The 15,245-nt window shown below is 37.4% G+C and overlaps 1 long non-coding RNA gene across 1 annotated transcript in view; it reads left to right on the top strand.

Moving 5' to 3' along the window:
- The window catches only part of LOC309641923, a 72,108-nt gene extending 57,221 nt beyond the window's left edge, over nucleotides 1-14,887 (top strand). Inside the window, exon 4 of the long non-coding RNA XR_014252860.1 lies at nucleotides 14,710-14,887. This is a non-coding gene — a long non-coding RNA (uncharacterized lncRNA). The remainder of the gene's footprint in view (nucleotides 1-14,709) is intronic.
- The last annotated feature ends 358 nt before the right edge of the window (nucleotides 14,888-15,245 follow it).

Here is a 15,245-nt window from a genome sequence, read left to right as displayed (position 1 = left end):
GGAAAGTAAAGAGGAGTCAGAGATTCACAATTCCTCAAGTGTCTTCTCTGGCTCAATGGGTTCATTCCCTCTTCCAGAACTTGCCAGATTTTCTTCCTTTGCCCTCACTCAAATTACCTGCCTTGCCTTATCTTCTACCACCCATGGACTAAAATTTTATGTGTTTTTCCTTTAAGACTCAATGCAAATCCTACCTTCTCCAAAGAAGCTTTTCAGATCGTCTTCCTTTCTGCAATAAAATCGATGTGATTTCTTCCTTCCTTGGACTTTACGTCACCCTATGGATTACAATTGCTGAATATTCTAGTTATTCGTGTTTTTGTGTTGGCACTTGCTCCCATACATGTACCACCATCCAGCAGATGTCATACAGTCCCAAAAGGTTGTCTCCTCATGGTAGCAACTACGGTCCACTTGTTTCTAAACCCCGCCATCCTTTTGTTTACCCCACCACACACCCATAACAGGTTGACCAGTGTCGTACACAGGTTTGATACTTTGCAAAAAGTATGAATGGATGAATGGTTAATTATTTTTAGGCTCTAATTTCAAGGGCAAAGTCTCTTCAAATAAAAAAATACCTGAATAGCAGAGTAGTGATACTTACCTACCCACTGCAAGCTACAAGTATTTGATTGAATCTCTGCATTATCTAGGTAGATGGAGCATCTGCCTTTTGTTCTTAAAAGAATTTGTCTTTTAGGGTGTAAAAGAGAAAATTTAACTCACTGTTCTCTGGATACCTCCTAAAGAGTACCCTTCCTTCATTTCCATTTTTTCCTTAACCATTATTTTCTACACTTAATTTCTCAATTTAATTTTCTACATCAAATCATACAAGCTTTTCCCTGTTACTATTTTGATGATTTGATAATTATTCCAAATATTCCAAATGGTCATGCACTAGAATAATTTCCATCTTTATGTGAAAAGTGGAAAAATAGCATGCTCTTATGAAGAAATTAACCAAAGCATTAATTTCTTTAACCAATGGTACCTGGCTATGTTGCTATTATTGTTATGGATCTCTCTGCTGATTTTTTATGTTGCTCCAATTGCAGCATAGTTGTCAACACTTCACTTTATTAATTCATCTGTTCCTTCAACAAGTATTTATTGAGTATGATGTCTGAGATACTGAGCTAAGTACAGTACTATGTACTGGCTCATTTTCCTCCTAACTCTTGACAGTGCTTATTCTCTTTTGCCAGCACAAGTTTCCCACCATCCCTGAAGGACTGGTGTCCTTCAGGATGTTGTTCTTGAATCTCCTCCTTCAATTACTGGGGATGGCTAACATCTGGCCCAGGTGCAGTCACTGCCATCTCTGGAACCAATGATGATCCTAGTCATCATTCATGGCACTCTTTCCCACCATATCTGAAGGTGGCCTTAAATTGTTTCTCAACACAGCACCTCAGAAAGCTCTGTCATTTGGATGATATGCAATTGGAAATCTACTTCCTTTTCACCTCTCTCCTGAATTATTTCATCTGCTCCTATGACTTCCACTTTCACACCTATGAAGATGGTTCCCAAACTCTACCTGACGTTTTTCCTGAGTTCGAGTTTCATGTTTCCAATAACCTAAAGTCCTTCTTCACTTAGTGTTTCAAACTCAGCTTCTTCAAAACCAAACTTATTATATTCTCCATAAAACCTGCTCTTGGGAATTACTTGGGAATCATCCAGCCTAGGGATTTTAGGCTTATCTCTTTTTCTTATCTCTCACTGCTCATTTCCATATGAGGTTGATCATTAAGTTACATTAATTCTACTTCATAACTACTTCATAATCACATAACTTAAATATGTGATTTCTTATCCTTTTCCACCTTCCTAGGTTAGACCATCAGGGATTGCCTACTGGATTCTTACAATAACATCTAGCCATGAATGAATTACTCTCTTCTCCAAATCATTTTCTTCCTTGTCATCAATTACCTTCCTAAAGCATGGATCTGACCATATGAGTGGTTTCCCTCATCTCCATCAATGGATCCTTAAAATCCTTCAATGTCATCAGCAGAAATAGCCTTTCATACTCTAGCCCCAAATTACTTTTCCAAGGACATTTCTCATCACTTCCCCAATTCCCAGCTTTTTGCTTCAGGCATTGAGTATAAGCTACTCCCTAAATACACCATGAACTTTCATACCTGTGTGTTTTTCCTCATGCTGTGCAATCTGCTTATAATGCCTTTCCCCCCACGAACTGCCTAGGGATATTCTCCTTTTTCAAAACTTAGTTCTCCCCTTCTCCTTCTGTCCTTACCTCTCCCCTCCCCAGCCAAGCCTCCATCATTGGTGCATGTTGCTGTGTTGTGTGATGCTTAGTTGAGTCTATCCCACCAGGCTGTTGAAACCGAGAGTAGTCTTATTCATTTTTGTACCTATAATATGAATAGCTGAGTTTCTAACACATAGTAAAGGATTAGTGAATGTTCTAGGCATATGCCAAAGCAAAGCATACCCCATCTTCTGAGTCAATTTCCTCTTTAAAGAGTAGCTGGTTGGTAAAAGAAGATGATTCGTTTGGTTTATATTTGAGTCTTAGCACATGGTCTTAAATTGGAAATTGTTGAGTTGCCAATATTTTTTCCAAGTCTCTAGTGAAATTTCCTTGGGAAGTTATGCAGTGAGGTGATTCATCCAGACTTTGTAAAACAAAATTGTCCCTTCTTTTCCTTGTTTTAGAAACAAAAACAAAGCCATCAATGCTTGATTGACATCAGTGGGAAAAACCCTTTTGTTTCCTATAATCCAGTGTTTTCATTAAGTAATTTGCAATGTGGGGGCGGGGGGAGGAAAAGAGTCTTTGTAGGGGGTTCCAAAGGCATTCTGCCTAAGAAAATCTGATTAATTTGAATAGTGGATTTGGAGTCTCCAACCATACCTCATAAAAGCCATCCCTAGAGAATGGACTTCGCAGTAAAAAGCTGCTTCTACTTCTGGATAGAAATCCCATTTCGTTCTGCCTACAAGCCCGTGGAAGGCATTTCATGACAGTTTCAGACTGAAATATATTTTAAAGAGGGAGACCTGCTTATGGTAGTGGTTTGGCATAATAATATGATACAATCAAATGTTGACATCTGTAATGACATAACTCTTTACTGTAAAATTAAAAATATTAGAAGGCATATCAGAGAGTTACTGCAACTCGACTGTAAAATTAAAGCTAAAGACCTGCACTGTGGATGGCAGGTCTCCCCTAAACCAATCCAATAATATTTTCCTGCATTATAAAACTGTGTTTAATAAGGCAAATGGTATTAATGAATTAAAATATAGTTTATGAGAGAATGAAGGCCTCAGTCCACATATTGCTGTCAGCAGTTCACACTGGAATTCTTTCATGAACTGTGGGATCCATTTTGCAATCCACAATGTAAGTGGAAGCATTAAGAAATGGATGAAGACAGAGAAAGATTCCCAAAAAATCCCACAAAGCTAGGATACCAGTAAGTGAATCTTTCCTACAAAGAAAAAAATGCCAGATTACAAATGAGTGCTCTCTTTAGTTCGCAGGCTAAATTAGTGTGCAGGCCTGCGTAAAGGGAACAATGGACACCTTCTGACACCAGGCTGTGTGTCTGGTGAGCATCCCTCAGTGCAAATGTTAGTACTGTGCGAGTATTTATTGTGTTTCTATAAAGTCCTAATGAGCTCCTTGGGTGAGAGTGAAACCCTTTGCTTTTTCACACTGTGCTCAAGACCCCTAAACTTCATGGGGTCAAATCTAAAGAAAGGGTAATGGACCATGAGGTCCAGCTTAATAGACCTGATATTAACACAGCAGCAAGAATGTCACCAAATGCAAAGTTTAGGGCAAGCAATGAATGAAGTATTTGTTACACTTAAAGAATATACAAAGGTTATAACAGAGTAGCGGCACTATATCAATGTCATCGTTGCAGGACTTTGAAAATCTGCCATGTATGAAATAACCCTGCAACACATCTTTAGGTTGATTGCAACACATGAATTTGCTTTCCAGCAGCAAATAATACATCAGAATAGAAAATTATACAACTGCAGCAACTACCTATAATTACTTTTAGATATTGACAATTTCTTGCCCACAGAAATAATCAGGATACTCTCAGTATCTAATATTCATAGAACGGAAATACAGTGTACTCTTCATGTTGCTTATACAGTTCATCCAGTTAAATGTACACTTTCCCTAAATGAAACAGAAAGATTTTTTCTCCTCCAGTGGTCTGGTTTCTTTAAGATAGGACAGATATCCCTTGGTTCGAAATGAGTAAAACATAACAACACCGAGTATGATGTCATGAAGCAGAACCACTTGTGTAAATATAGGACCCTTTAACCAGATTTGTAAGTCCATGTAGCTGCTGGCTCATCACAATCCTGGTCTGTTATTACAGTGAATTTCCGTTCAAATGATGCAATGTAAGCCACAGACCTGGGATCTGAAAGCACTGTACTCCATGGTTTTGTTCGTAAGTTAACATTAAAAGCTCCATCGCTCTCTCCCATGGGTAAGAATGGGAAGATCTGAGGGTAGGAGCCAGTAAAAATATTTATGTGGTTATGCACCTTCCATGTTTTTATTTTCTGCTGGGCTAAATAGTTTTCTTTGGAATTGACTCAAGCAGGCAGAAAATTATTTGAGGACAAGGGCTCTATCTCTACTTCTGTTGTTTTATGTTTCTATTCCCAACACCAAAGATAAAGCCACGATATTGTCCACATATCCTACACCTGATAGATACAGACAAGAAATGTTGTTCATTACTTACCAACTCCTCTTTTTTCATGACTTGATTGCCACAAAAGTGGAAAATTGTATTTATTCAGGAAATTCAGGCAGTATATTGTCAAATTAGCTAGCTAACATATGCCATCACGAACTTTCAGCAGATTATTAATTGCTGATTCTCCATTTCACTTTACATTATTGATTTGATTTTCAGTCATCTCCCCTATCCACTAATTTTCACAGGTTACTTGAATGTCACTTTCATATTTGTAAAATTAGACCAGGTTCAAATAAATGAAAAACCTCATAGGTTTCAGATAACTAGTTTCAATGTTCAAGGCCATAAAGCAGGGACATTTACAAACCAGAAATGCTCCTGGACTCTTTAAGTTCCACAAATAACTGCTGTCATATCTCTTTGACTATTCTCTTCGACTAATAGGAAGGGAAAGAATGACATAATCATTTTACTTTGATGTTGCTATTTTTTAAAGGAAATGCAGAAAAATGTAGAAGTGGAAGCCAATTAATTTTTATTAATAAAGAAAAAGCCAGAAACATTTATCTGTTGACGGGTTTGACCCTAAAGAAGGGATATTACAAGCCAGCTGAATGTGTGTGATACAGGAACATCAAAACTCTGACCTAACTAAAAATAACACTTCCAAATTCTAGCCTGCCAGAATATCTAGAATTTCTGTCATTGGATTCATTGCTGCACATAAAACATCATTCACAGAAGGCCCATTAAAATGCAGACACAGTATATTTACCCAATAATATCCATTCTCTCTCTGGTATATATTAGCCAAAAACAGGACACAGTCCAGAGCAGATTGTCTGAACTGAAAGAGAGTGTAAACTCGAGAAAAGTAGGATGTGAAAGGAATTCTGGGGTTCTAAGGCACCCCCTGAATCTCCAGAATAGTAAGAAGTCACCCCGGGGTGGAGGGATATTAAGACTGCCTTTTATGAAACTAGGCATAAAGCCCAGTTATGTCTATTACTGAACTGTTTCTAAAAGTTTCTCTAAAATTAGCAGCTCTTAAACAAATTTACATTTATACTCCCTGGCTTAAACATACAAAGGTGTAACTTTTACACTAAAAGTAAGCGTAATTTGTTTCTTCTGATCTAATTTTAGAAGTGAGACCAACACAGATGCTGGAAAAGAGATACTTCCACTTCCAGCTAACAGGAACTCACAGGGGCCAGATTTACCCTCCCATCATAAATATATATGATTGAAACAATGATTTTCTAGACACTGAACATTAGGGAGTCAAGGACGGTGATACCCCAAATTATGATTTTTTAAAATAGACTTTCTTTTTAGAGCAGTTTTAGGTCCACAGCAAAACTGAGTGGAAAGTACAAAGGTCCCAAATACCATTGTCTTCTTCCATACACACAGCCTCCCCAACTATGAACATCCCACCCCAGAGTGGTACGACTATTATAATCGATGAGCCTACTTTGATGCATCATTATCGCCCAAAGTCCATTGCTTACATTAGGGTTCACTCTTGGTGTTGTACATTCTGCGGGTTTTAAACAGTGTATGATGACATGTATCCACCATAACAGTATCATACAAAATAGTTTCACTACCATTAAAATCCTCTGTGCTCTGCCTCTTCCTCTCTCCCTTCCTGTTAACCCCTGAAAACCACTGATTTTTCACTGTCTCCACAGTTTGCTTTTTCCACAATGTCATACAGTTGGAATCATACAGTATGTCGCCTTTTCAGATTGGCTTGTGTTACTTAATAATATTCACTTAAGATTCCTCCATGTCTTTTCATGGCTTGATAGCTCATTCCTGCTTAGCACTGAATTATATTCTGTTGTCACCATGTACCACAGTTTATTTATCCATTCACCTACTGAAGGACCTCTTAGTTACTTCCAAGTTTTGGCAATTATTAATAAAGCTGCCATGAACATCCATGTGTAGGTCTTTGCGTGAACATAAGTTTTCAATTCATTTGGATAAATACCAAAGAACATAATTGCTGGATCGTATGGTGACAGTGTGTTTAGTTTTGTGAGAAGCTACTGTCTTGCAAAGTGGCTGTAACATTTTGTATTTCTACCAACGATCAATGAGAGTTCCTGTTGCTCTACATCCTCACCAGCATTTGGTGTTGTCAGTGTTTTGGATTTGCACCATTCTAATAAGTGTGTAGTGGTACCTCGTTGTTATTTTAATTATGCATTTCCCTAATGACATATGATGTTGAGCATCTTTTCATATGCTTATTTGCTACCTATATATCTTCTTTGGTGAAGTGTCTGTTTAGGTCTTCTGCCTACTTTTTTTTTTAACATCTTTATTGGAGTATAATTGCTTTACAATGGTGTGTTAGTTTCTGCTGTATAACAAAGTGAATCAGCTATACATATACATATATATCCCCATATCTCCTCCCTCTTGCGTCTCCCTCCCACCCTCCCTATCCCACCCCTCTAGGTGGTCACAAAGCACCAAGCTGATCTCCCTGTGCTATGTGGCTGCTTCCCACTAGCTATCTATTTTACATTTGGTAGTGTATATAAGTCCATGCCACTCTTTCACTTCATCTCAGCTTACCCTTCCCCCTCCCCGTGTCCTCAAGTCCATTCTCTATGTCTATGTCTTTATTCCTGTCCTGCTCCTAGGTTCTTCAGAACTTTTTTTTTTTTGATTCCATATATATGTGTTAGCATACAGTATTTGTTTTTCTCTTTCTGACTTACTTCACTCTGTATGACAGACTCTGGGTCCATCCACCTCACTACAAATAACTCAATTTCATTTCTTTTTATGGCTGAGTAATATTCCACTGTATATATGTGCCACATCTTCTTCATCCATTCATCTGTTGATGGACACTTCTGCCCACTTTTTAATCAGGTTGTTTGTTTTCTTCCTGTTCAGTTCTTTGTATATTTTGGATAACAATCCTTTACCTAATATGGCTTTTGCCAATATTTTCTCCCAGTCTGTGGCTTGACTTCTCATTCTCTTGACATTGTTTTTCACAAAGCAGATGTTTTTAATTTTAGTGAAATCCAGCTTGCCAACTATTACTTCATAGATCGAGCCTCGGTCATTGTATCTAAAAAGTTATCACCTTGCCCAAAGCCATTGAGACTTTTTCCTATGTTATCTTCCAGGAGTTTTACAGTTTTGCGCTTTGCATTTAATTCTACAATCCATTTTGAGTTAATTTCTGTGAAGGATGTAAGGTCTGTGTCTAGATTCATTTTTTTGCATGTGGATGTCCAGTTGTTTCAGCACCATTTCTTGAAAAGCTATCTTCTCTCCATTGTATTGCCTTTGGTCCTTTGTCAAATATCAGTTGACTAAATGTGTGTGGGGCTATTTCTGGGCTATCTGTTCTGTTACATTGATTTATCTTTTGTCAATACCACCCTGTCTTGATTACTGTAGTTTTATAGTAAGTCTTGAAGTCAGGTAGCATCGGTCCTCCAACTTTGTTCTTCTCCCTCAATATTGTGTTGTCTATTTGGGATTTTTTGCTTCACCATATAAACTTTAGAATCAGTTTGTCAATATCCACAAAATAACTTGTTGGGATTTTGATTGGGATTACATTGAATCTATAGATCAAGTTGGGAAAAACTGATGTCGTGACAGTATTGAATCTTCCTATCTGTGAACATGGCTGAGATGATGGAATTTTTAATGTTTTGCATGTATATTTATCTAAAGATAAATAAGAGATACTTTAGTTGGGAAATTTACTGATATCACTATTAGAAAATAATAATAAAATCAGTGGTTTTTTTAAAAAGAACAATTTTTGATGCCCTTAATTATAAAAATTATTAAATATTTCAAAATTTTCTTACAAATCCCCAAACAATAGGTATACTCAATTTTTTTACAAATGCTAAAACAATTTATTTATTCAATAAATATTTATTGAACACTAGTATGTGCCAAATACTACACAAGGTGCTGGTTATACAACAGGAGGCAAGACAAGGTTTCTCTCCTCTAGAAGCTCACAGTCTGGAGGGGGATGAGAAACAGGGGGTTTCAATCAGTGCACTTTCAATGGACGCATGCAAATAATACAGGGTGTAAATAACCCAGGGTGATTTGGGATCAGCTAAGAAGGACAAAACTTAGCTTGAAGGGTCAGGGGAAGCTTCCTGCAGAGGGTAGCAAGTAAGGTGAGACTCCTCCCCCTCTTCCCAGCTTTTAAATATTGAAGGACTCCAGTCTTCACCTCTACCTACATCCAGTCCCTAGACAATTGCATCCATTCTGAGACTTTAAATAACATCTTCAGCTCCTGAGTTCCAACATTGATCTCCAGCATCCTCCAACATTGATTCTCCAGCATCCTTGACTTCTTTTGAACTCTAAACTCAGATATCCAACTGCCTACTAGACATCTACGTTTGGATGTCTAAGAAGTATTTCAAATTTAATATGAGAATGTTCTTGATTTCCTTCTCCAAACCCAGTCTTCCCATCTTAGTAACTTGGGTCCTTCATCCAAAAACCTTGGAGTCACCCATGACTTCCCTCTTTCTCTCACATTCCACAGTCACTCATCAGTAAGTCCCTTTGATTCTAATTTCAAAATAACTCCCAATGCCAATGACCTCTCACCACCTTTCTCTCTATCTCCCTAGTTCAAACCAGCATCATCTCTTTTCTGAACTATTGTAATAAACCACTGGCTCCCCTCCTATTTCCAGTATTGCCTCTCACAGCAGCTTGCATATTTTTTTTAAAAAACATACTTTTTCAGTTTCCTGTTCTCAATTCTCCAAAGGCTCCTATTAGCCCTAGACTAAAATTCAAATTTCTCACGTTGGCATTATATGTCCCCTGCCTACATCTCTTGTTTGTTTCCTGCTGCTCTACCTTTTGCTCACCTCACTCTAACTAAAACTGGCCTTTTGGCTGATCCTCAGAGATACTATTGTTGTTTTCACATTAAGGCCTTTGCACTTGCTCTTGCCTCAGCCTAGAACATTCTTTCCTTAGGGTTCCTTCACAGGGTTCTAAACCTGCCCCTCACATTTCAAGGGCCTAGGGCAAAAGTGAAAATAGAGGCTCTATATCGTATTTTTAAAATGATAAGACAACACACTGTCAAATAAAATTTATTCTATCCTCTTGCCTTGACAAACAGACTTTCCTGGTCACAATTTTTTTTAGGAGTCATTATATGATACAGCAGGCAAAATAACAAAGATTATTAAACTTAAAAATATTTAGGTGTTCTGTTGATGGAACAGCAATGTTTAGATGAGTAATAAAATATTTACATAATTCATAAATTGTTACATGTTTTAATCTATTAAACTTAATTTAAATCACTATTTTTATAATCAAGATTTTTATGTGTGTTGTGTTGACAATATTGACCTAAAGATTAAAAATAAAATGAGTTGTATTCAAAATGCACAAAATTTGAACATACTTTAATGAAAAAATTAAATGTAAAAAAATTTAAATTATTTTTCAGGTTTTCAAAGAAGTTATTATAAATATTTCAAAATTGCGTATTAAAACTAAAGGCCCAAATGTAAATATAACTAAAGACTATCAAAATTGTAATAAGAGTATTTAAATGAAGAGGAAATTTTATTTCTTTTTGGAAAATTTACTTAAATTGTACCAAATATTTTTATACATATAGAATGAGCCACAATTCTAGGGTTCAATGCTCCTCTGGTTTTTCATTGTAAAAAATTGAATAAATTCATATATTCAAAAACCACAAATCACAACATGAGGAGAAAGAAGTAGATGGACATTTAGCACTAAAGGGAAATAATTTTTCATTACGCAAGAATCTATTCCTTTCTGAGAAGAATTTTATGATTCATTTAATATTTCTTTTATTTCAGCACCTCTGTTATTCATATCCTACATGAAAAGCAGCCCAGATCACCCACCCTGACAGCGTTAGGATGGACGCAGTGGCCTTTTGTATTGAGGTCACAGCACAAGAGATTTTTGACAAGAGTTTCCCTGGGGCCTGAGCAGTTTTATTCACGAGAAGAGATGTTTGGGGTCACTAGCTGTGCTGGGCCAGCACTGAGTGCCAGCCCCTGTGTAAGAGAAGCATCCATGTGTTCTCTAATGGATTTGTTTTGTATGGGGGGATATGTGGCTCCCTCTAACGAGCAGAGCCCAGGGAAGCTGCTGTCTTGCCGGAGCTTCAGGGTGGTACTACAGACCTCCCTCCTTTAATTCTTTCAGGTTTTGATTCAAATGTCACCTTATTAGATACTGCCAACACGCACACACACAAATACACATGTGTACACACATATACATGCAGGCACAGATACCTGCCCATACATACTTGCATGTGCCCTCATGACTCTCTAGTCCCTCTTCCAGATTTAATTGTCTTCAGAGGACTTATTCCTACCTAACATATGTTAGGTACTAATTTTTTATTGCCTATCTCCCCAACAAGAATGCAAGCTCTGTAAATAAATACTCCTTTCCCCTTTCCTCTCTAGGTCACTGCTGGGCAATGTGTGATGTGTGTGTTGGAGTGGGAAGGGGAACCTAAGCTAGAAAGAAGGAAATACAAGGAATGCAGGAAAATTACCCAATTTGCTGTTACCCAGGGGTCTGTCTGACAAATACCACAAAATACAAGTGTTTTCCAGATTCGTATGTATACATTTAAAATGAAGAGAATCTTCTGATTGGCTTTTAGTTTGGGAGCAGAGAAATTGACTATTTGCCAAAGGTCCCCTTCAGTTTTCTGTAATGAGAACATGAGAGAATCCTCTGAAGGCCTTTCTCACCCTCTGTGCTTCACCTCAACTTGTTTCCTTGAATGAGATCATGTACACATTACCAAAATCAGGTCCTTACCCTTACAAATATGTTTACATGATAATGTCATTTGCTAAATAATAAAATGTAAAATTTTAAAGATAAGCTTATTGTCCTAGTCCAATAAGACTAAAATGGAAAAACAATTGGCAAGACAGCTACAGTCTAAATGCAAACCAAAAAAAAAAATGGTTTTCTTGATGAAGAATTCTCATAAATATAAGGCTATTGTGTTTCCTGGGCTTTTCTTTTTTCTTGCTCTCTTCCTTTTCCATTCCATTAGTATCTTTCTCTCAAACCATCACTTGTAAATTATACCAGTAAAAAAAGTACATAAAGGAAGTCATTGTAAAAATAAAGTTACTAAATCATGACTGAAGCCAAAAATATCTAGTTTCTTTATAATAGCAGTGAAGGAGAAGAAATGTAGGACTCATCCCACTAAAAGGGTGATTAATTACACTTCACTAATACCATCGACCTCACTAGGTCAGCAGTTTAGCTGAAACAACCCCTGACAGTGATCAACCTCATCAAAGTTTGGCTCCTTTTCTCTATTGAAATGTTTCTTCACTAAATTGTTTGTGTGTCCCATGCCAATGGCTTCAAAGCATTTCTTTTCTCTTTTTTTTAAACTTTAAAATGTATGCTCTCCCTACAGAAATTTCATACAATCTTTTAAGCAGTTGGAAATTAAATCTTTGAATGGCAGTAATGATGATCAGTTAACTGATGTAAATATTCAGTAGTTATGCAAAATGTCTGCATCAAACGTTAAGTACAAATATGAGATTGCAAGTTTTATTCTAAAGGCATAGAATCCTCTGTAAACAGACATCAAGAATTAATAGTGATTTGTGGTTTCCTGGGAATATTCTGTCACCTTGAATTTAAATATGGGAAACTACAGATACAAAAATGAACTAGGCGTGATAGTTTTAGGGAAAAAACATGTTGTACAATTCTGTGTACAATTACCTATGGAGAAAAGGAGAAAGAAGGAAAGGAAATCAGGATTTAGGACACAAATTATGTAAAGTTCACAAAGCAACTTCAAGTTTGAATAGTTCTCATGGTACAAGTTGCATACAGTTAGTAATCATAGCTCTAGATCTTTCTTAGATACAACCTCCAGTTATCTGTGGGGTATGCTTTGTTTAATAAGCCTTTATTGAAGTACTATGTGTCAGGAAATGTGCTATCCACTGAAGATGCAAAATTTAGTTCACATTCTAGTGGGGAAGAGCTACCTTTAAAAAATACATATTTTGCAGCCATAATTACTTTGACTATATCTTGACCGAGGGCTTGCAGTGCAAAGCCAGGCAGTGTCGTGCATTACTTACAATAAAAAGGATCATTTATAAAATATATATATATATGTATATATTTAATGCCCAGAAGAATTAAAAGCAGGATCTCAAAGAGATGGTTGCACATCCGTATCCATAGCAGCAATGTTCACAATACCTAAAACATGGAAGCAACTCAAATGTCCACGGACAGATGAATGGATAAGCAAAATGTGGTATATGCATACAATGGAATATTATTCAGCCTCAAAAAAGAAGGAAATTCTGACACATGCTACAACATGGATGAAACTTGAATACATTATGCTAAGTGAAATAAGCCAATCACACCAAAAAACTAATAGTGCATGCTTCCACTTATATGAGGTATCTAGAGTACTCAAAATCCTAGAGACAGAAAGTAGAATGGTGGTTGCCATGGTCTAGGCATGAAGAAGAGGAAATGGGGAGTTTTCGCTGAATGGGTACAGAGTTTCAGTTTTGCAAGATGAAAAGAGTTCTGGAGATGGATAGTGGTGATGGCTGCATAACAAAATGAACATACTTAATGCCATTGAACTTAAAAATGGTTAAAATGGTAAATTTATGCTACGTGTATTTTATAACAATAAACAATTGAAAAAACTACATTTAAAAACTATGAGTATATAATGGAAACATAAACAATGTACTGCAGTCACAGAAGAAGAAGTGATCACTTCTGTGTCTGGTGGGGAGATGCCCAGAGAAGGCTAGCAGTGGAGGGAATAGTTAAGTGAGGCCTCAGCAGACACAGAACATGTTAACATTTGCTCAATCAACTCCACTTTACTGACACTCCCTCCCATCCCCTCTGTAAACATACTGCCTGATGGTCATGGCTACTGGTTGCTGGTTGTAGTAACCACGCTCTGGAGTGCCTTCCCCTCTCACCTGATGACGTGTGTGCTTATCAAGAGTCAGGGGTGTTTATTCCCCAGTGTTTATGCCAATTGTACTTATTATTGTAATTACTCAATCGAATTAAATATTATGTAAACAAATTCTATTTCTTCATGAAAAGGAAGAGAATGGTTGGTCTATAAAAATGAATGCTTTGGAAAGGCTTCATAAATTAGTCACTATAAAAAAGTGAAATTGTTGCATTAGGTGTAAGACACCTATAAATCACTAGAAGAACATTGTAAACATCTAGATGGATTTTGAACCCAGATTACTTTGCAAGCGCACTTAAATTTCTCTTCGTCTTTAAAGAAATCAAAACTAGAAATTATAGAACAATGCAAAAAGGACAAAGATAATGCAAGGTGAACCATAAGAAACTTCAATCAGCAGCCTCATTCTCAAAGAAAAAGTCTTGGCCCTATAGTAAAGTTTGACAATTAAAAGAAACAGTCATATGTTTTAATTTTAAACCGATAGATAGATAGATAGATAGATAGATAGATAGATAGATAGATAGATAGATAGATAGATAGAAATAGATGGGATGAATCTGTTATTAATTCCCTTTTTCTACCGCATTAGCAATTACAGGTCTGATACTCTTGGTAAGGACATAGTGGTTTAGAGCACAGACTCTGGAACCAGATTGCCTGGGTTGAATTATGGCTCTGTCACTTATGAGTTATGTGACCTCAGGCAAATTAATCTCATTGTCCTTTGGTTTTATCATCTATTTTAAATGAGGCTAATAATAGTACCTATCTAAGAGATTTGTTCGAAGGGTTAAGTCATTTAGCACAGGTAAAGCACTTAGGACAGTACCAGACATAATAAATGCTGTGTAAGTGTTAGCTATTACCAGTACTAGTAATGATACTGATATTACTACTACCAACTGGTTTTTGCCAAAGAGAGAAGAGGCAAAAGAAGGATGGGAAGAAGAGAATACATTCTAAGGAGGGAATGCAAACCACTGAGCTGTGGAGCTGTGATTATGCCAACTGGAAGTGAAGTACATGTGAAGAATGAACGATGAGGTGGTCTCAGGCCCAGATGGTGAAGACACTTCTCGGCGATCCCATTGTTAACCCACCCTGTACCTTTATTTTATTTTTTTTTTTTTTTAATTTCTTTATTTATTTTTGGCTGTGTTGGGTCTTCATTGCTGCGTGTGGGCCCCCTCCAGCTGCGGCGAGCAGGGGCCACTCCTCGTCGCGGAGCACGGGCTCCAGGCGCGCGGGCCTCAGCAGTTGTGGCTCGCGGGCTCCAGAGCGCAGGCTCAGTGGCTGTGGCGCCCCGCTTAGTTGCTCCGCGGCATGTGGGATCCTCCCCGACCAGGACCCGAACCCGCGTATTCCTGCACTGGCAGGCGGATTCTCAACCACTGCGTCACCAAGGAAGCCCCACCCTGTACCTTTAATTCCCTCTGCTCTCGTGACGGTTTTTG

Source organism: Balaenoptera physalus (genome assembly GCF_965194825.1).
Source record: "Balaenoptera physalus genome assembly, chromosome: 13".
NCBI classification, from domain to species: domain Eukaryota; kingdom Metazoa; phylum Chordata; class Mammalia; order Artiodactyla; family Balaenopteridae; genus Balaenoptera; species Balaenoptera physalus.
The sequence above is the reverse complement of the archived record's forward strand: the minus strand, read 5'-3'. Positions and strand labels throughout refer to the sequence as shown.